Genomic DNA, 24120 nt, shown 5'->3' with positions numbered 1-24120 from the left:
AAAAATAAATATTTTTAATCTAATAAGAAACTAGCATCGAGTCAAGTTCAGATTTGGTCGAAGCCGAAAAGTTAACAGTAAAAAAGGTTTACATGGCTAAATAATAAAAATTCAAACATCATAACAAAAGGGCCAAATAGAACACATTCTGTATTCATCTAAAATGTTCAGAAATGCACTGGTTTAGCAGGAAATTTTATTTTTTTGTTACAAATTTAAATAAAACAAGATTTAAAATATTTTTCTTTCTTACGAACCTCGGGGTTAGGCCTATTACCAAAAGTGGTCGCATCCATTTCATTATTATTTTATTTTTAGTGATCGCTATATTAAAAACACAAGGCAAAGAATTTTATTCAAAGACCTCCTCACTGGGTATTCTTGTTCCGAGGCGGATTGCAGTATGTTGTAAGGGTGTTATGTCATGATTTAATCTAATTTGATCTAATCTACAGGTATGTTGATTTTCTCAAAAGAAACCTTCATGTTTTAGGCCATAACAATAACAATAACTATACTTAGAATGTTTTTTTATATCCATTTACCCCCCAACTTACACAAACTCCATAAATGCAAAGTACAGAAAGATAGGGGAATTTCGAGAAATAGCAAAAAGTACCTATGTTATATACTAAATTTGTACGGACCAAACAAATACACAATCTATATCGTATCTGAATGCAAAAAATACTTAAACCTCGCTCTAACACTGCGGGGAGGTGAAGTAAAGTTAGTAGATAGGATATAAGAAGCAATGAATTATTTTTAAGTGAGCTAGGTTAATATGTGAACCATCCTATAACACGTTTTAGGCGCGTGATCCATGCGTGATCGCTAGGGCTGGCTGAAAGTACCTATCTACATGTACCTACATATTTGGTTGGGACCATAGACATATGAATATTAGTAGACCTGCCCTAAGTGATTAAAAGCGTATTATCCCCACTCCCCATACCGGTTCCATTGAGCCGGCTGGGCTCGCGTACGGCCTCAAGTGATATTTGAAAACGTGACGTCATCATTCTTGTGCGAACTATAGTCGAGGCATCATCGGTTCATTTTACGAAATAACACGGCAAAATGTTTACTTGTACTATGAAAACTGGTAAAAATAGATGCGAAAAAAGAGAATAAACCCAATTGTCGTATTACATTCCATATATAAGCATTATTTTATTTTATTTTAAGCATATTCACATCGTATAATATGAATCAGTTGTTACTATCACATCGAGAAACGTCTGGACGCGAAGCACAAAGCTGGTTGGTTGCTGGGAAGTAAATTATGAACATTTATAAAAGTGTCTTAACTAAATACTCTGAAACTAACTACGACTCTGAATATAGAAGCTGCCTTACTTTGCCGAATTTGGACTTCGCAAATTTGTTCATAACGTGGCGAGTAATTTGCGCTCCCATGTAAAAATGTCTATTCATTCAAAGCAGATTTTACTTTTAAGAAGTAAATGGTGATATTATAATGCGAGATGCCTATTTACTGTCAGATTGATTTATTGACGAATCACAGTCATCTTCACTCCCTTCGTTCTTCAACAGTTGATTTTACCCCTCGCCTTTATCTTCTCGTCTATTAATTCCTACGTCTGTGGTTGGGACATGTAGTTACAAGTCGATGCTAAACAAATTCGGGATCGAACATTTTTACCAAATTATAGAAATGATAATATTATATTACCATAAGTACCTATTGATAGGTGCATTTCTCATGGTCCGATTGTTTCATGATTTAGAATTTAGATTATATATTTTACGACAATTTGTAGGAATGTAGTTATGTTACGAACGTTTACTAGTACCAGGTACGGGGAAGGGAAGGAGATGAGAAAGAGGAAGGTAAAGAAGTACCAGACTATTGATACATCTGGCACTATTATATTTTTAATTATAATGTCAAAACACAAAGTATCTGCTTCTTATTAAAATAGATCTATCTATGTATCGTCGCTGCGCTTGCGAAATCCGCTATGTAAAAAAACGTTACTTTTCAGGAGAAGGAAAAAACTGATTAATTCAACAATGGATCGCATTTTTTAACATCAAAATATACAGAAAATTAGATATTTACGCCGGATTTTGTATAAATGATAATTTACAATTAAATATTTAGTTCTTTGGCGGTTATATTTAATTTTGTGAATAAATGACACATAGCTGATTTTATATGGGTCTTTAAATCCGCTTTGTGTTAGAGGTAGCATATAGCGGATTTTGATGTACGTACATTTCAGACATGACGGATTTTGCATTCAGTTAGAAATGATAGTGATTCTTAAATTGCGTATAATTTAAATGTATTAACGTATGCGCAAAGCATTTATAACAAACCAATAACCTATTTCTAACGAATCTTTATCTTTCCCAGCTGAAAGTTTACTTTTAAATAAGTAATTATCGAGTGAAGGTGAACTAAAAATATTTTGAGTAAGATAGAAAAACAAGTTTATTACACATTAAATTTTATTTATTGAAAGAAAAAAAACAAATACCTAAGTTATCAACAAAATCAGTATTTGAGATTATTACATTTTATTTATCAAAAGAAGAAAAACAAGAAGATAATCATTAGTATTACACCTATTACAAACCAAACAATATTCAGCAATAATGCAATCATGATAAATACAACTTTCAACAAAACAAATAACTTCTCAGTTATGTAAATAAACAAACTGCTGGTCTAATAACTATTGAGATCTTTAAAATTTTATAAAAAAAAACAGAAGGTACGTAAGTAATCTACCAAATCACTATTCGAGATTATTACATTTTATTTATTGAAAGAATAAAATCAAGTAGATTGTAGTAACTAGTATTATATCTATTACGTATTATTCAACATTAAAACAATCATAATAATTACAACATTTTAACAAAACAAATAACATATGAGTTATGTAAATAAACAATGATAACTCCTGCTGGTCTTATAACTATTGAGATCTTAAATTTTTTTATAAAAAATAGAAGGCACATAATGTAATCTACCAAACCACTATTCGAGATTATTACAATTTATTTATTAAAAGAATAAAATCAAGTAGATAGTTATTATACCTATTACAAATCAAACATTATTGAACAATAATACAATCATAATAATTAAAACTTTTAAACAAAATAAATAACTTCTCAGTTATGTAAATAAACAATGAGAACGCCTGCTAGTAAACTAAACATTCATCTAATAACTATTGAGATCTTTAAAATGTTATAAAAATAGAAGGTACGATAGTAATCAACAAAATCAATATTTAAGATTATCATAAAATGAATGATAATCTCGATGCATATATAACTTTATCGATATTGCAATGTTCTGATTCATACTGTTTTTGCAAATAAACAATAACTTTAAGCATTGTAATTGCTCAAACTTAGACTTATCAATTTTTTTTTTGTTCTGTGTACAATGGTTGTGGTGTTGTGTATAAATCTTGCCTCCTCCTTTGAGGCAGAAGTGTCCAGTTATCAATGTGTCGGAGTTTGTACATAACCTCACCGTGCTTGTAGAGCAGCCCTCTGATCTGGGTAACTGTAGGATCTCCAACCTTTTTGCCTGGACGAATAGTGCAGTAATTACTGGAGAGTGTATCGTAAGCCTTAAAAAAATTGTAATCGAGATACTTAATAAAGTAAGGTTTGGATGGTCTAGCTTTCCTCATTCGGTCCACATAATCCATTGGGGAGTATAATGGAGGAGTACAAAGCTTTTCCAATGTTGAGTGGACGCTATCCACCTCCATCATTGTGTGTCCTTTTTCTAATATGAGTTGCTCTATTTCTATATTCATATGTTTCGATATATCTGCCAGAGCACTGCTGAGGAATTTATTTTTATTTTGGTGAGCACAGCCGTCCGATATCAAAGTAATTTTTTTGAATCCCTTTCTAATTTCTCCCTCTATAAAATCTATAATACAAGAAACAAACTCATTTGCTGAAACACCTCCATCGCCTTCATGCCAAACGTACAAAAAAACATCTTTCGTATTGTTTTTATAAATGGTAAAGTCGTGTAACTGAAGTTTTTGCTTATAATATTGAGAGGAAACTAAAAGTTTCGGACAAAGCTGTGTGCTTTGAAGGTCCATTGTTACTACTAAATGTTGGCCAGAGCAGGATGCAATAGCCAACTTCTTTGCATCTCTTGCTTCATTTTTCTTTTTAATGTGAATTTGATATTCTTCTTCATTTAGATTTCCTTGATTGTAGGATACGCATGTGTCGCATTGATCCTTGCGTGGTTTAAATATAGATATTTTATTACTTTCTAAAATTTCACAGAATTTCTTTCTTTGGACGCTAGTTATGCCGTTTTCTGAACACCACGACATGTAAATTTTATGCATTTCGGATTTGGATTTAAAACCATCCTCCACGTATGTTCTCGAACTAGTCGAGCGGCAATAATGACTCAAAACTTTAGGCAATAGGTCCAACCATTTTTTAACGGAATCTGACTTCAAAGACTGAGGAACTCTGGTCTTTCGTTTCGTAGTTGCTTGATTCTCATCATCGTTATCAATCTGTGTTGATGATATCCATTGAGCAAACGTATCTTTTGTAATACATAATGTGGCGTTAAAAAACTCTCTGCAAACTCTAACTTTTTCACCATTAAGCTTGGGTAAGGAGCAGTCGACCCCAATGTTGCGCTTCCAAGCACTTCTACCTTCTAATTGCTGTCGCCGTTGTCGCCTCTTGAGTACTTTTCGGATATTTACAAGTCCGAAAATATAGGCTTTCTTAGCTTCCCATGTTGACAAGCTCCAGAAATAGTTAAACACGTCTAGGCGAGCTTGTTCATTAACCAATCCGCATAAAAAAGATCTATTGGATAAATTCAAGCCATGATGATTGCATGGTGTTTCTTTTATTTTTCTTTGAGCCCTTTTAACGTAAACTGTACGTACACTTACTCTTTTAATACCGCTGTATTTTTTCCCCAGGACTCGTAAATTTTTATTCAACTTTCGTTTATCCTTTATGTCCGGTACATTAGTTAACAGATCGTCTTCAGAATTAGAGTTAGCATCAAAGCATTCGAATTGTCCCGTTTCGTGATTCAAAATAAACCTATGATTATTTGTGCCCAGTTGATCCTCATCATATTTCTCGTTAGAATTTGAAAGTGTAACTCGTTTAAACAGACCCGTTTCAGGGTTGAGTGTGCTCTCAGCATCATTACTCATGGTCAAGATTTCAACTGGGGATACATTCCCCACGTCTTTCTCCAAAACTGTTTCAGAAATGTCCAAATGATGTGAGAAGTTCGGGTCCATATTTTCTTTATCGTAGAAATCAGTAAAATCAGAACTATTTATGGCTAGTTGAATTGGTATATCATTTATGAAGTCCATATCAATTATTTGTTGTTGTGTTTCAACAGGTTGGGTGTTACTAATTATGCTATCATTTGTGACGTCCATATCAATTATTATTGGTTTTTGCTTTTCAACAGGTTGGATGTTACTAATACTTGCTTGGTTTTCTTTGAGTTCAACATGGTGATGATTGTTTAGAACCATATTCACCAATCGTTGAGCTCTAGAGTTACTAATACTTCCTTGATTGTCTTTGACTTCAGCTGGACGATGATTGTTCAGAACCATGTTAACCAATCGTCGAGCTCTAGAGGATCTCATCTTCGGTGTGGGCGGGTATTACCTGTTATAATGAAAATAAATTAGTTAATTAGGTATTATACACAAGTCAAAAATGTGTACATTTTTGGTGCGACTTATATCACCATGATTAGAGCTAATAGGCAAACATTTACTTGGCAAACGGAGTCTTAAAGTATACCGATTTTCGTGCAGTATTATTTAATTATATTTTTAATAAAGTAATTATTTGAATTCTACTCAAGCCTAACGATAGGCAAATCTTCAACATATCCAAAACATATTCTGTAGTTTTCATTATGTAAAACCATTTGCAGTAAAGATTAATCGAAAATACTGATTTCACATTAAGCTTGCCTTCCTCAATCGCAAATATAGGTGAGAAATATTAAAACATTTTTAAAACTTACATAAATATTTAAATTATGTATTATGCTAGATTGTATTAAGCAGGCTATTGTTATTTTGTAATTAATGTTAATAAAAGAAGTGTGTTCATTCAATATCCGATTTAAGGCAAATGTTTAAGAAATAATTACCCTATAATATGTCAGCGAAACTTATGTATTAATTATTTATAAATATGATAAACAGATATATTCTGCATTTAAGTAGGTACCTAGTTGTAAGTAAGTTTGCTAAAAAAACATTTAAAATTTTTTATTAGATTATAACAGTTGTATTACTTACCGGCTTTGAAAAATTAACACTCTTCTACGTAAACGTAAATTATTGTGCACTGTAATGTAATTTCACACTATTTTAAAGCTGAAATATTATTTTTTGACGAACGTAAATAATCCGCAGGCACGTGCACCAAGACTGACTATCATAACAAGACTGTCCAAGTGTCCACTGTCCAGTCACGTGACTTGTAACATGCGCGTTCTGAACCAAGATTCAGTGCAAAATCCGCCATGTGTCTTAACTGGCGCAATATTAAGTGTTTTACTTTAGTCCAAAATGCGATATGTGAAGGAATCTTCATAGGGTTTTTTTTAAGCCATTTTTTAAGCGAAAATACATAGCTGATTTTGCAGTTTTCTAAACTAGCATTAATATTAGAAAACGTGTTTCATAGGCCTATCCGCCACGTCTCGCTCTATCACAAAGCGTAAAAAACCGATATTCGCAAAAAAAACGTTTGTCGGATTTTGCAGGCGCAACGACGGTATGTAATAATTACCCTTTAGGTATTACGGTTTTACGGGGAAATCTATATTTAATTTCTTTGTGTGAATATTTAAGATTACCTGGAGTCCCCAGCGTTGCCCGGGTATTAGTTTCCGAAATCTAATATATACTCTTGTTTTGAAGGCCAATTATTAACTGTAGAGATGCCCGCCACAACATCTGTAGAGTCAAGCCAACTTGGTATTTGGGAGGTGGGTATGGGTACCATTTATTGGATAACCAACACCTCTGCCATAGGTCACGTGGTTCGCTAAGTTTGGTGACTTAGCAGAGACACCATTGTTTAGGTCTTGGCGGCGGATGCATCTGTCGTTCTGTGTGAGGGACCGGATTTAGAGAGACCGGTTGAAGGAGATCTATTTACCTCTCTGTTTAACTCTCTCGACCCATTGCCTTGTACCGAATTGGGAGTAATGATTTTAAACATCTGTCACTCCTGGACACACTGACCCCCAGATTACTACCAAACAAACCCTCATACCTTTTTCCGTCCTAGATCTTCCTCTCCTAAAACGATTCATTATGAATCAACAAAAAGTTAGGTGGCAGTAATTTTTATAATACATTTGTCTATTACAATATTATTTTTATTCGTAACGAGTCATTTCAGACCGGTCAGAGGCTGAGTTGACATCGCGTCTGGTTCCCACCTAGGCTTAGTGAATTCAATTCCTCGGCTGGCTAAGTCCTCCATCATGACACAAGCAACATTTTCCGCTTACTGTGATATTAGTGGGATATATTTAAAGATTGTCAGGTTATTCGTCACCTGGGTATGATTGTCTCTGTTTAAAATATTACGTGGGCCCCACTGTTGTACAAATCGCTAGCCAAATAGCCAAGAGCCCCAAAATAATTGAAAATACCTTTTCCCCTGTGCAGTAAACTATCTTTAGAGCACAGCCGTGAAGTATGTGTGCTCTTATTGATCTACCGGTATTACAATGAAAGATGCTCTGAAGAACCAGCATCATTGATCTCTTCGGTACCTTCTCGTTTCGTATCTACGACTGGTTCTTGAGTTCAACAGCTCGGCTGTGGGACGATTTGCCGGCCTCTGTGTTTCCTCCCTCCTACAACATGGGTCTCTTCCAGTGCCTTGTTCAATCCTTCCTCTCAAAGATGTCATAAACCATGAGAGAAAATATTTTCCTCGGGGCCTCCTAACAAGTCTGAGCGGAGCGCATCATGGTAATAAAATATGAATCATTTTATTTATATTGCGCTGTTTTTGTGAAAGATAGGTGGTATTCAAAAAAAAAATCACTCGTCTCAATCAATCAGTCTGCTCCTAACCCTCTGGCGACACTGAAAGTAGGTACACATTTACAAATGTTCCGAAAGTGCCAGTGCAAAGTGAAAGTGCCGGAAATATATTATAGTATAGGTACCAACGTATTAAGTAAACTTAATAAACTGTTAATTACACCAATTTATCAAATATTTTTTTCTTGCGCACGCCGTAATTTGATCCCGCGACCTCCGAATTCATAGCCAAGGATCGTAATCTAAATCTCAACGGTGAAACAATGAACAACTATTTTGTAGTTATTTAAAATATTGCATTATTCACGTAACATGGCGATACTGAAAGTACCTATCTACCATTCTTGAACTTGCCGCAAATATACCATAATATAGGTACTAACGTATTATTTAAACAAATAAATATGGTGAAATTATACAAATTTATCAGATAAAATTTACTTGCGCACGACGTAATTTGAACCCGCGACCTCCGAATTCGTAGCCAAGGATCGTAATCTCAATCTCAACGGTGAAACAATGAACAACTATTTTGTAGTTATTTAAAATATTGCATTATTCACGTAACATGGCGATACTGAAAGTACCTATCTACCATTCTTGAACTTGCCGCAAATATACCATATAGGTACTAACGTATTATTTAAAACTAATAAATATTGTGAAATTATAGAAACTTATCAAATAAAATTTACTTGCGCACGCCCTAATTTGAACCCGCGACCTCCGAATTCGTAGTCAAGGATCGTAATCTCAATCTCAACGGCGAAACAATGAAAAACTATTTTGTAGTTATTTAAAATATTGCATTATTCACGTAACATGGAGATACTGAAAGTACCCATCTACCATTCTTGAACTTGTCGCAAATATACCATATAGCTACGAAAGAATTATTTAAAACTAATAAATATTGTGTAGTTATAGAAATTTATCAAATAAAATTTACTTGCGCACGCCCTAATTTGAACCCGCGACCTCCTAATTCGTAGTCAAGGATCGTAATCTCAATCTCAACGGCGAAAAATTTAACAACTATTTTGTAGTTATTTAAAATATTGCATTTTTCACGTAACATGGCGATACTGAAAGTACCTATCTACCATACTTGAACTTGCCGCAAATATACCATATAGGAACTAACCTATTATTTAAACAAATAAATATTGTAAAATTATACATATTTATCAGATAAAATTTACTTGCGCACGACGTAATTTGAACCCGCGACCTCCGAATTCGTAGCCAAGGATCGTCATCTCAATCTCAACGGCGAAACAATGAACAACTATTTTATAGTTATTTAAAATATTGCATAATTCACGTAACATGGCGATACTGAAAGTACCTATCTACCATTCTTGAATTTGCCGCAAATATACCATATAGGTACGAACGAATTATTTGGTATAATTTAACAAATAAAATTTACTTGCGCACGCCCTAATTTGAACCTGCGACCTCCTAATTCGTAGTCAAGGATCGTAATCTCAATCTCAACGGCGAAAAATTTAACGACTATTTTGTAGTTATTTAAAATATTGCATTTTTTACGTAACATGGCGATACTGAAAGTACCTATCTACCATTCTTGAACTTGCCGCAAATATACCATATAGGTACGAATGAATTATTTAAAACCAATAAATATTGTGTAATTATAGAAATTTATCAAATAAAATTTACTTGCGCACGCCCTAATTTGAACCCGCGACCTCCTAATTCATAGTCAAGGATCGTAATCTCAATCTCAACGGCTAAAAAAATAACAATTATTTTGTAGTTATTTAAAATATTGCATTTTTCACGTAACATGGCGATACTGAAAGTACCTATCTACCATTCTTGAACTTGCCGCAAATATACCATATTGGTACTAACGTATTATTTAAACAAATAAATATTGTGAAATTATAGAAATGTATCAAATAAAATTTACTTGCGCACGCCGTAATTTGAACCCACGACCTCCGAATTCGTAGCCAAGGATCGTAATCTCAATCTCAACGGCGAAACAATGAAAAACTATTTTGTAGTTATTTAAAATATTGCATTATTCACGTAACATGGAGATACTGAAAGTACCTATCTACCATTCTTGAACTTGCCGCAAATATACCATATTGGTACTAACGTATTATTTAAACAAATAAATATTGTGAAATTATAGAAATGTATCAAATAAAATTTACTTGCGCACGCCGTAATTTGAACCCACGACCTCCGAATTCGTAGCCAAGGATCGTAATCTCAATCTCAACGGCGAAACAATGAAAAACTATTTTGTAGTTATTTAAAATATTGCATTATTCACGTAACATGGAGATACTGAAAGTACCTATCTACCATTCTTGAACTTGCCGCAAATATACCATATAGGTACTAACGTATTATTTAAACAAATAAATATTGTGAAATTATAGAAATTTATCAAATAAAATTTACTTGCGCACGCCGTGATTTGAACCCGCGACCTCCGAATTCGTAGCCAAGGATCGTAATCTCAATCTCAACGGCGAAACAATGAAAAACTATAGTTATTTAAAATATTGCATTTTTCACGTAACATGGAGATACTGAAAGTACCTATCTACCATTCTTGCACATGCCGCAAATTTACCATATAGGTACGAATGAATTATTTAAAACTAATAAATATTGTGAAATTATAGAAATTTATCAATTAAAATTTACTTGCGCACGCCCTAATTTGAACCCGCGACCTCCTAATTCGTAGTCAAGGATCGTAATCTCAATCTCAACGGCGAAAAATTTAACAACTATTTTGTAGTTATTTAAAATATTGCATTTTTTACGTAACATGGCGATACTGAAAGTACCTATCTACCATTCTTGAACTTGCCGCAAATATACCATATTGGTACTAACGTATTATTTAAACAAATAAATATTGTGAAATTATAGAAATGTATCAAATAAAATTTACTTGCGCACGCCGTAATTTGAACCCACGACCTCCGAATTCGTAGCCAAGGATCGTAATCTCAATCTCAACGGCGAAACAATGAAAAACTATTTTGTAGTTATTTAAAATGTTGCATTATTCACGTAACATGGAGATACTGAAAGTACCTATCTACCATTCTTGAACTTGCCGCAAATATACCATATAGGTACGAATGAATTATTTAAAACTAATAAATATTGTGTAATTATAGAAATTTATCAAATAAAATTTACTTGCGCACGCCCTAATTTGAACCCGCGACCTCCTAATTCGTAGTCAAGGATCGTAATCTCAATCTCAACGGCTAAAAAAAAAACAATTATTTTGTAGTTATTTAAAATATTGCATTTTTCACGTAACATGGCGATACTGAAAGTACCTATCTACCATTCTTGAACTTGCCGCAAATATACCATATAGGTACTAACGTATTATTTAAGCAAATAAATATTGTGAAATTATAGAAATTTATCAAATAAAATTTACTTGCGCACGCCGTAATTTGAACCCGCGACCTCCGAATTCGTAGCCAAGGATCGTAATCTCAATCTCAACGGCGAAACAATGAAAAACTATTTTGTAGTTATTTAAAATATTGCATTATTCACGTAACATGGAGATACTGAAAGTACCTATCTACCATTCTTGAACTTGCCGCAAATATACCATATAGATACGAACGAATTATTTAAAACTAATAAGTTTTGTGAAATTATAGAAATTTATCAATTAAAATTTACTTGCGCACGCCCTAATTTGAACCCGCGACCTCCTAATTCGTAGTCAAGGATCGTAATCTCAATCTCAACGGCGAAAAATTTAACAACTATTTTGTAGTTATTTAAAATATTGCATTATTCACGTAACATGGCGATACTGAAAGTACCTATCTACCATTCTTGAACTTGCCGCAAATATACCATATAGGTAGGTACTAACGTATTATTTCAACAAATAAATATTGTGAAATTGCACGCCGTAATTTGAACCCGCGATTTCTGAATTCTTTTTTTTATAGTTATATTATTATTGCATTATTCACGTAACATGAGAGTAGGAAGTATGTACCTCTCATTATTATTTTACATACATTTATACTTTTGAATAGGTAACTAGAAAAAAAACTATAAAAATAAAAAGTATAAAACTCAGTACGGGTAGTGAAGCCCACATTGTCAAAGTATGAAAATAAATTTATTTTGAAAATACATGTATCTGTAATATGATTAAAATTTATTTATTTTAGAAGTATTTTTTTTTTCACAAAGCACTCTTTTCAGGGTGGAATGCCTAAAACCAAAAAAGAAGTTTTTTTTTTAATGTTTGCACAAACGTAATATGTGTAATTATTTTTATTAGATTATTTTAAAATCAGTTTTTAATACACCATCATATTATGTACGAGCATATTAATTTTATTATTATCTAATGAGAAAACATAATACCAACAATTAAATAAATAAAATATTTGCAGACACCGGGTTTAAAAATGCGACAATCTCCGACAAAAGCAAGCGAAAAAGAATACAAACATAAATTAGGTAAAAAGGTACCGAGCCTTTGCTAATTCGAAAATTCACAATAGAAAATTTCAAAAATCTGAGAACGATACGATAGTGGCATCTATGGATATTTTAGTAATGTATGGCTCAAAGCATGCCTTCTGCATAATTTTAAAATTGGCTTCAATCTATGCGTTGCGTATATAATGCAAAGTGTTAGTTTGGGGACAGATACTTTGGGCCTGTCCCCAAACTATACAAATGTCCCCGAAGTATGGGCGCGCTCGAAAAACTGTCCTCATTCTATGCTTCCCACATATATATATATATATATATATTAGATAATTTCCCTCAGGGCCTATGTCATCTTTGGGGATGCTGTGTGGGGATCTTTTTGAGGAGAGGAAAGAGTGAACATAGTTCTCGAAGACACCCATGTAGGAAGAAAAAACACAGAGCTGTTTATCTCAAGAACGAGTCGTTGAAGCGACAAATGTCATCAATGACGCTAGTTCCTCGGAGCATCTTCCATTGTAATACCGGTAGAATAAGGACAGCATATCTACCTGATGCCTGTGCTCGAAAGTTTGCAATAATCTTCGCTTTTACATAGGGGAATCTATCAAACGGACCGCCCGTTTCTGCACAGAGTCAAGGGTTTTTTCTGGTATTTTGCCAAATTCAACACTGGGCCGCACTTGCGATTTGTAGAGGGTTAGCAGTAGTGTACTATTAAAGTATCTGTGGACCCTGTACAGTACACCCAGCTTCTGTGAGGGTAACTTGACTCTGGCTTCGATGGAGCCAAATGTACCTACTCTACATAAATAGTTATTATAGTTATAGTCATAATAGTTATTAAATAATAATCTCCGTGTCAGAGCAGTAAGATCCATGTGCCTATGAAGACGGGACGCAACTTATCGGGCTTATAACTAGTGTCTAACTAGGGTGAATAGAATAAATATGTTGACGAGAAATCTGATTTTTTATATTATTAATATGTTGATTCTATGCATATCGTTCCTGGGGAAATATATATGTAATCTGTTTTATATTGATGAATGATCACCATTATGAATAGAAACGTTTCTTGAAATGGCTTTATTTGGGCAATGACTAGATTCAAATATGGACAAAGAACACTGGACTACATGATACCTAGTTACTTAAATATGTTACCTGCTGAAATAAAAAAAATGTACAAATGTAAAAAAAATATTATGTTAAAAAATTGGCTCGCTGAAAGAAATAGTTTGTATTAGAGTCTAATACAAACTATTGGTAGATACCATCACTGTTGTGTATATGTTTTTTATATTTAAAAAAAATTGTTATTTTTTATTGTTATCACTGTTGTCATTCAGTAAAATAAGTTTTATCTTTTTTTAATATTTTTATGTGAAAAGTTGCCATCGACAAACTACTGAAAAGTAGGTAAGTTTTTAGATTCTCACGGCCAAAAGCATTTTTGTTGTTTGTTTTTGGGGTGTTTTGTCGTGTTGGGCTAACTCCTTCTTTAGCCGACGTTTCGGACAGCGTTGCAGTGTCCATCATCAGGGCAGATCCGGTAGATCTCACATCTTGAGATGATCTTGATTTACCGGATCTGCCCTGATGATGGACACTGCAACGCTGTCCGAAACGTCGGCTAAAGAAAGAGTTAGCGCAACACGGCATAACACCCCCAAAACAAGCAACAAAAATACTGAAAAGTAGTTTATTGGAACTTTTCCAATTTTTTTTCTGTATTTTATCTTATTATTTACTGTAATATATATTTTTGTCTTGCTTTCTTTAAATAAAAAAATACAGTGTGTGGCAAGCCTACGCACGACGGAAGTGAAGCTTTTAGTATTCTTCTCTCTCTCTTTTCATTTCATTCTTTCTTTTTTTTCTGTCTATTGACATATTTATAAGTAGCATGTGAAAAAAAACATTAAAAGTTATAAAAATATGGGATTCGAACCCGGGTCCTGCATAACGAGTGTCGAACGCTCCGCCTCTAGACCGCGAGGAGAGGTATCTCGCGCGACGAGAACCGCGTATACAACGTGTACTCCTCAATTGACTTGTCCCGCGCAAATTTTCGTTTTCTAACACGGCAAATGAATAATATCACATAACGTCTCGTTAACGCTTTATATTGGGTCGAATCGAAGATATATCGGCAGTGTGAAGTCATATCTGTCGTTTTTCAAAATATTTCCGTATATTTGTCCGTTTTGGAAAAGATCTATCGTGTTTTAACAGTCTCATACCTGTATGGAGTCTGAATTTGAAAAACATTTCTAAATTTTGAAAAACTCACTTACGGCTGTGTTTTTTACTAAAAAAACTTGTCACGTACGTCTGCGAGGGTAATTAGTCGCGTTATCGGCCTTGATTAGTAATTTTAATAATTCAAAATAAAAATAATTAATCAAAATACCGAGCGGCTCTACCGGCTCGATTTGTAAGCTATATTTCGACCAAAATATCATATAGGTACCGACCGTTACTTCTAGCCAATTACTCGAGTGAACACCTGCCGGTCTAGAGTCTCACTTAATGGATTTAGACATTTCGGGAGACTCTCGGTTAAAATTAACAAATTTATGTAATTTTTTACTACATTATTACAAATCATGTAGATATCTTCTTATGTGTATGCCTGACAAAGTCGCAGAACGAGAGCATTTTATCACTTTTCCTCGTATTAAAAAAGTCACAAAAAGAAAAAAAAATTGTTAAAGCGGGGATCGAACCTCGGTTCTTCACGACGACAGTCGGGCGCTCTGCCTCTAGACCGCGAAGTTGAGTTTTTAGAGTGACCTAAACTAGGTATATAATATTAGCTAGGCTCCTATAGCGAAATGATCACGGTTTTTCGTGACGGTCATGAGTCGGTTTTACTCCGGTCCTTGAAAATGCATGACGCGCGTAAAGAAGTTTCACTTCAATAAAATAAAAAAATAACCAGACACTCCTAGGATACCTCTTCTCCCCCCTCCTTCAGCGTCACAACATTCACGACACTAATAAGGACAAACTTTGAAACTTTCAGCATAATCGATGCAGACGGGACATTGAGTCTGTAGAGGACAAACATAATCGGTGCAGACGGGACATTGAGTCTATAGAGGACAAACAATTAAACGTTTATTTTTATATGTATAGATTTGAATTATACATATTGTTTAAATTAAATTATTTTACACAAGATTGCTATGCTTTTATGTATGATAATGTAATATTGTATATATACCTATATAATATACAGTCCGACCAGTCAGTAGCTGAGTTAGCAAATGCGTCGGTTTTTCACCTAGGCGCCGTGATTTCAATTCCTTGGCTGGCAAAGTCTTCCTCCATTGCACAAGCAACATCCTCCGCTTATAATGATGGTAGTTGAATATTTTCAAATGTATTTAGAATCCCGGTAATGTTTGTCATTATTAAAACTACAAAACCCTAAACTGTTCCAAAATAATAATATTAACACAAAGTGGGTAGGGACGCTTCTGAATAATGTGATAAAGTCTTGAATCTGAATAAAGTGTTCTCGTACGAGGTCACGCGAAATACTAACGTTTAAGCTATATGATAAATATGGCAATATCAAGTGGTCCTACATACATAAAGCTTATCGCGGAGGCACATCCCGAGAGCAGTCGGGCCGGAGCTTTTTGTGGAACTTTCTCGCATTATCTGTTACCCACTGTCAAAGCTGCTTTCAAGGCTGGATCCTGTTCCTTTTCCGCTAGCTCTAAGGTCACTCCCTCGGCCCTAGGAGGTCGGGAACCGTCGCGCGCCTCGGACATTCATCAGTGGAACCTTTACCCCTCTCCCCCTCCGTGGAACCCCATTGGTACCACGCTAAAGGAGTGTATGCAGGGCCGGATTTATTGCCAAAAGGACCTGCGCTTATTCACGTTGGGGTGCCTAATTTAATTGTTTCTTTCAGTTCAAATGTTGGTCATAGCAAGTACCTACGTGTCGCAGACGATGTCGTAGGGCGCCGGGCCTGGGTGCGAAGCGTGTCGCTCATTATTTTTTCCTCTACGAATTTGGGTGCCGTTTGATTAAACAGGCAAGAGGGCGGGCGCCGATCGCCGGGCGCCTGGCCTGGGTGCGAAGCGTGTCGCTCATTATTTAAGTAACTTTAGGAAGCTGTGCTGGCAGAATTCTGCTAAAGGCGCTTTATTAGATTCACACTTGACTCCCTCGCCTTTCACTCGTTACTCATTGAGTCATTCCACTCATACTATTACAGTCATTACGGTTGTACGCCCATCCACTCTATGTAAAGCATCATACGAATTTCACAACAAAAACCTCCGACAAAAAGAGATATTTCACTAAAATTAATTACTGAGCAATTTATATTGCAGGTAAAAAGTAAGTCTAGTTAATTTATTGTTTAAAAGGAGCAAAACCTCTTTATTGAAAGAAGTGCGTGCTTTATTTTAAAGACTAACGATCTTACTAAAAAACTGGTGGTAATTTTATTCAATTGATAAACGACCGTGTATGTAAAAACCTTATTAATTAAAAAGTTAAATAGAAACTGACATAAAATAGTTCTGGAAGGTAACATAAGATTTATTTATTTTTTTTTTTTTTTTTTTTACAGTAATACCGCACAAGAGTCCCAACTGCTCCCGTCTGGAGCCAGTGAGACTATGGAATCCCCAATTGGGGTATGTTGTGAGGCTGAGGGTATTGGGGAGGGGAGGGAGATGGGGAAGAGGAAGGTGGGGAAGTACCTGGCTATTCAGATCTGGTCACCAAACACGGCTAAAGCCATTTCAAGCAACGTTTCAATTCTGAATGGTGGTCTTACACCAGGGCGATACTGAGAGTATCTTCCACTCTGAAAATTTATACATTGCTTATCCAGTAACAAGGGTTTTTTATCTGTTGTATATTATATAAAAGTGAAATAATAATAATTTCTCTTCGAATTTCGGAATTTTTCCAAGGTGTTTTAAATATTCTATACATTTCTTCATTTTCAAAATGTCTTTAAAAAATACCATTTAAGAAACAAGATAAAATATATTTTTAGATTTATGTATTTGATATTTACTTTCAGATTTAAAAAGTGCTATATTTTAATTTCAAATGTGAAAAATGTTAAAAAAAAGCTCACTACAAACATTTTTGGCCAAAACATCGCAAAATTTCAGAAATATCAAAATTTAATAAAACACAGTCTTTTTATTTAAGTACTTTGCAAGAAAACTGTCCTTTCAATTTTTATCTCGCTCATAAAAAAATATATATATTTAAAAATTATTGAAATTGCTATTAATTTCCAGAAAATACATTAAAAAAGACAACAGCAAAAACTGAAATGTTTAACGCATGGCTTGCACATAATAAAATGTTTATTTCTTTGATCCATGGTTAGGCATTTATGTTATAAAAAACCTAATTTTAATGATATTCCTATAAAATATTGATCGTAAAATTCAATTTGAATATCGGTATTTAACCGTTTAACCCATAAATAAACCGCCCACTTTATGGGATTATATGAAAGTAGATTTTACGAATGCAATAATTATAAAATTACTTGTCTAAAACTGGCGACAAATAACGCATATAATTTGTTATTGTGTTTAATTACACGAATAAAATAGCAAATTGACCATTTTATGAAAAGAACACGATTTTAGAAGATTTTACAGAAGACAAAAACAGCTGTCACCGACGGTTTCCATTATGCGCATTTCTAGACGCAGAAAAAAATGTTGCCAAAGAAAGCCACGTCAAATTTTTTAAAGATATGGACATAACATGCTATACAACCCCACTAAATCTGTGTTGCTAGTATTCAAGTTGGACTCAGGCAGAGAATAACAGAAAAATCAGTCAAGTCAAATCAAGTACTCGTCGTAACAGTGGGCCTCATTGAAGATTCGGATATTTTGGATATAGTCTATAAAAAGAATGGAAGTTCAATACATTCAATTGACTGCTTTTTCGGTTGTCCCGGTACTGCAGACTGCAGACTGCAGTGTGCAGTGCACTGGGGCGTTCACGAAGGGCGCGTTCCCGGATTCCGAGCCCCAATCATAAAACAGATCACCAGCTACAGAACGCGACTAGCCTACTTCTGGCAGAGTCCCATTTACAAGCGATGGAGCCAATTCCTGATGTCATTGATATCTAAAAGCTTAACTTTATTTTCATTTTCTTTATTTTTATTAGTTTGTATATATATTTTTTATTTTTACTTTTTAGTCCCGTCGACTTCATCCAGTTGTAGAATTTCTTGTGCTTTATTAACATACCTGAAAAGAAAAAATATATGGGTTACATTTTTTTTCGAAAAAAGCAATGGGAACAACTTTACAGAAAACCGATCCATTGATTAAAATATTGTGTTGGGAAGATTGCCGACTCGTAACTTCCCGGCGCGCTACTGAGAAATGGGCGTGGGAACTAAGTATATCATAATATGTATAACTACGCTCGACTTGAACGGTCAATACCTATTGATATGTCTATACAGGTATAGAAGGCATTTAGGGTAGTTCTGAGCTATTAAGTGATGAATTTAGCCTCCTGAATTTATTTGATGAATTTAACGCAGCATCGATTTCTACTCTTTTACTTAACAAACAACCTCAAAAGAGTACTTTCAATTTTAATTATTATTTATTTTACTATATCAACAAGTAGGAATATATCCTAAATTATTCAGTAAAACGTATAATCTATGCATTTCGTGTGCGTTATTTTTGCGCTATAAAACATTGAATCATTAACTTTAATCAGTAATCTTAACTGATTGTGTTTACCCACAAAAACATAACACGTAGTTTCACACAGTGAGATATTTTGTGTAATTTAATAACGCTGCGTTTCTGTAGATATTACTAAGCTACATTTATAGTGATTAAATTTAGACAGAAAGAGGCAAATTAGTAAAATGAACAATCAGTAACTAATTATCATAATATAAATTATATTAAGATATTATTAACAATGCACCCAGGACTTCAAGCCTTGCTGAGGTGCAGCTCTGCCACTGAACTAGTTTGAGCCTGTCAACTTCGGTAATATAGAACTGTATCGCTCGCATCTAGGAATTGAACCAGGACCTCAAGCCTTGCTGAGGTGCAGCTCTGCCACTGAACTAGTTTGAGCCTGTCAACTTCGGTAATATAGAACTGTATCGCTCGCATCTAGGAATTTGAACCAAGACCTCAAGCCTTGCTGAGGTGCAGCTCTGCCACTGAACTAGTTTGAGCCTGTCAACTTCGGTAATATAGAACTGTATCGCTCGCATCTAGGAATTGAACCAGGACCTCAAGCCTTGCTGAGGTGCAGCTCTGCTACTGAACTAGTTTGAGCCTGTCAACTTCGGTAATATAGAACTGTATCGCTCGCATCTAGGAATTTGAACCAGGACCTCAAGCCTTGCTGAGGTGCAGCTCTGCCACTGAACTAGTTTGAGCCTGTCAACTTCGGTAATACAGAACTGTATCGCTCGCATCTAGGAATTGAACCAGGACCTCAAGCCTTGCTGAGGTGCAGCTCTGCTACTGAACTAGTTTGAGCCTGTCAACTTCGGTAATATAGAACTGTATCGCTCGCATCTAGGAATTTGAACCAGGACCTCAAGCCTTGCTGAGGTGCAGCTCTGCCACTGAACTAGTTTGAGCCTGTCAACTTCGGTAATACAGAACTGTATCGCTCGCATCTAGGAATTGAACCAGGACCTCAAGCCTTGCTGAGGTGCAGCTCTGCTACTGAACTAGTTTGAGCCTGTCAACTTCGGTAATATAGAACTGTATCGCTCGCATCTAGGAATTGAACCAGGACCTCAAGCCTTGCTGAGGTGCAGCTCTGCTACTGAACTAGTTTGAGCCTGTCAACTTCGGTAATATAGAACTGTATCGCTCGCATCTAGGAATTGAACCAGGACCTCAGCCTTGCCGGGTGCAGTTCTGCCACTGAACTAATTCGACCCTGTCAACTTCGGTCATATTGAAGTGAATCGCTCGCAATACAAAGTATACCTACACAGAATTAAGACATACTATAAGAACAGACAAACAAGCAAAGACAAATAAGTACCTACCCATAGACAAAAACATAACGAAACGCGGTGGGCGAAGATAATTAGTTATTGTAAGAAATAATCATTTAAAAATTATTAAAATGATAATAAAATAATTATTGTAATTACATAACAAAACTTTTGTTAATTAAATACTTAAATACTTTACAAATCAAAACAGAATTAAGGAGCATCCAAGATGCCCAAATAACAAAAGTTGTTTAAAATCTAGGTACCTATTAATGTGAAAATAAATTTGGAAATATGGCTATTAAAAAAAATGGTTATTAATAATATTCAATTGACCATTTTTCTAAACATTTTTTCGACTTTCATCTAATTTTAAACCCATTGTATTTGTGTGATAAATTTTGAACGTTTTATTTATGTCAACAGAATGATTTGTTTCCACCACAATGTGAATATGTATTTTTTTATTTAATATAATATTTCAAAATATATTTTTGCTTTTCATAAAATAATGAAATGTTTATTATGCGAGTACATTGTGAAAAGGATCACGAAATTTGAAAAACGGTTTGTTTTGCGATAGTAAAATATTTGGGATAGGGATAACCTGGCTGTAACGACTCATTCAATAATGAATGAAAAGGACACGGGCTTCGTCATCCATCCTTAGGGTAAACTTCATCAAGGACTAAGCCAGGACCGCTTTTGTAATGGGCTCATTACTTGTCCGCTACGTACTCCGTAATCCTATTCAAACAGTGTAGTACAAGTCTCGGAGCCTGCTGGAGGGCCTTAGACCTTGTCTGATCATCGTGGTCAAAAGTTTGCAACCATTACAAAACCTAATTTGCTTACAACTTGTTTGGGGTAGTCTCGGGGTGAAGTTTGGTTGGAAGCTAGCCGCTAGCCGCTAGCCGCTAGACTCACATTGACTGGGAAGTAGGCCTAAGGGCCGAGGGGCTTCGACTTTATTTTTTATGCTTGGAATAGTTTTCAAACTGAAACTTTAACGATGAATAAGGACTTGACGATAAAATGAGGCGTTATTTTCAAGGAGATCTTTACTTTCTGCAAGCATCCGGTAACACACTAGGTACCTACTTGATAATTATATAATCCAATGAAAATGTTAGGAAATCAAGATACATGCGTAACCATGATCGATGTTTTAATTAATAAATTATAAAAAATTAAGTGATTATTTTCATCCAAATTTTATTTCAAATTGAAAAGTATCATTCTATTTATTTTATTGGTTTCTAGTTTTGATTAGCTAAATACTAAACCTTCAACAGTATTATGAATAAATTAAATTATAACATCAACCCTTCCACAGCCAGGATGAAAATATATTTAGTCCTGACGAAGGAAAGGTCTTTCCAAAACTGGTTGACGGTTGGTGACACAAAATTTAGTGCTTAAAACAAAGTATTGGTTTAATTTAATTACATTAGATTATTTTTTAAATTTGGACCCTGTATTTTTTATTTGGTACAATATTTTTTTACATTTCAAAGTTTTCTAGTAATGTTGGCCTCACTGGGTGGCTTGCCCGTGCTGAGGCCTTCATTTTATAATATGAAAATATAATCTACAATATAATATAAAATAATACATTTAATATATAATCTTTTATTTTTGTGAGTGATGTGTGTTTATATTGGTTTTGTGCGTTACGTTAAGTTTTTATTTTTATTTTATGCTATGAAATTTTGGTAATATTTTCTTTTTTCTTCTTTAATCCATTTTGTAATTTTGTGTGTGAATTTATTTTTATTTTCCTCAATTTCAATTTCAATTTTTAGACTGTTGTAAGCTTTTATAGCATGGTATTGGTAGTGTCTTTGTCCAAAGCTTGAATTTACTGTTGGAGTTTTTATGTTTTCTTTATACTTTCCATTCTGTACAACATTTTTGAAATGTCTATCCGTATCTTGTTACATATACTTAGTAGTGTTAGTGTGTGTATTGTTTTTGTATGGGTTGAATCTGTAGTCTTTTTATTTTTATTTTTTTGGAGATTTACCTTTTCTACTAGTTATTATTTATATTGTATTGTATTATTTATATTCATATGTTTTTCTACCTATATATAAAATGAATCTTCTGTGGAAACTTTACTGGTTTATGCAACCTGGTAAAAATGATTTGTATTAAAATATATTTGTATAACTGTTTGTTTCCCAAATAAAATAAAATAAAATAAAATCTTGTTACTATCCGTATCACCCGTTCTTACAACACAAAATTATTTTTATAAAATATAATTATCTCCGGTCTAACTAATCTAAGTGTATTTGGTCCTGTACATTGAAACTTAACGGAATTCCGTGGGTCCGTAAACTAGTTTACCTTCATGTTCTGTTGTGCACCGTGATAGTAATATTATGACTATTTGTATTACCGTGTATTATTTCCACACGACTGCAATAACAACAACAACGAGTTACACCACATCTGACATTAACCACGCTAGGTCGTGTTGTGTGTGTTGTGCTGAAAACCGCGCCCGCCCATAGGCTATGGATGCATGCGGGAAGTGTGCCAAGGCCGACTTCCCGGTGGATTCAATTTACTAAAGGCCGTGTTTTTTTTACCCCTCCCTCTTGAAACTGTGTTCCGCGTGGTGAGGACTGAGCACTGATACCCCTTCGCACTCAAACAATGTACATTGTACACAGACTGGTGACATTTTAAGGGTTCAATAGCGAGCTTCAGAGCTGGTGAGAAAGCTTAATGGAGCTTTCGTTTAATTATCAAGGGAAAACGGCGTCGTTATTTAAATTTAACGGTTTCTTGCGGATGTTCCGTCTGCTGTTTTATGCTAAAAATAACCATTTATTTTAGTAAATGTCTCCAGCCTAGTTCTAGGTGTCTGAAAGTCGTTTTATTAAAAAGAGATAATATTAACAAACTAAAGTGTTGAAAAAGAACTATGACTAAGTCGATAGGTACCTACCCTTACACGTACCCGCCTGCTTTAAATTGCAAACCGCGGGTTATTTTTTAAATGTTTATTTATTCCGTGACACAAATTTAGAACAAATTTAATATTCTGATATTACGACTACCAGACTATACATAAATATGCCCGTTTATGGCGGAATACGGTCGGCTAGTCAGTTTAGACTAAGATACGATTAACGATTGAGGGATATTCTTTATGAAGACTTAGGTCATTTTTGTGGATTGCGTTATATCCACAAAAATATCGTCTTCAGCGATTTTTCCATAATTTTCTTAGATAACTGTAACTGCTGTTAGGGACGAGTTTAAAATAGTGACAATTAAGCACAGGCCACAAGAGATCTAACGTTCCGAAGGCAGTGGAGCTACCTAGACTGTAATAAGTATTAAGTAATCCCACTTGGGAAATATTGTAAGCTGATGGATTAAGTGGTAGAAAAGGCAGATGTGAAGGTCGGGAAGAACTTGATTATTCAGATCTGGTCACTAAACATAATTGAGCAGTTAAGTGGTTGGGATGTTACGAATCTTAATCGGTTTGAGCTAGTAAAT

The sequence above is a fragment of the Hesperophylax consimilis genome, chromosome 14 (assembly GCF_061612785.1).
Source record: "Hesperophylax consimilis isolate HC1 chromosome 14, BYU_Hcon_1.0, whole genome shotgun sequence".
Classification (NCBI taxonomy): Eukaryota; Metazoa; Arthropoda; class Insecta; order Trichoptera; family Limnephilidae; genus Hesperophylax; species Hesperophylax consimilis.
This window is presented reverse-complemented; position numbering follows the sequence as displayed.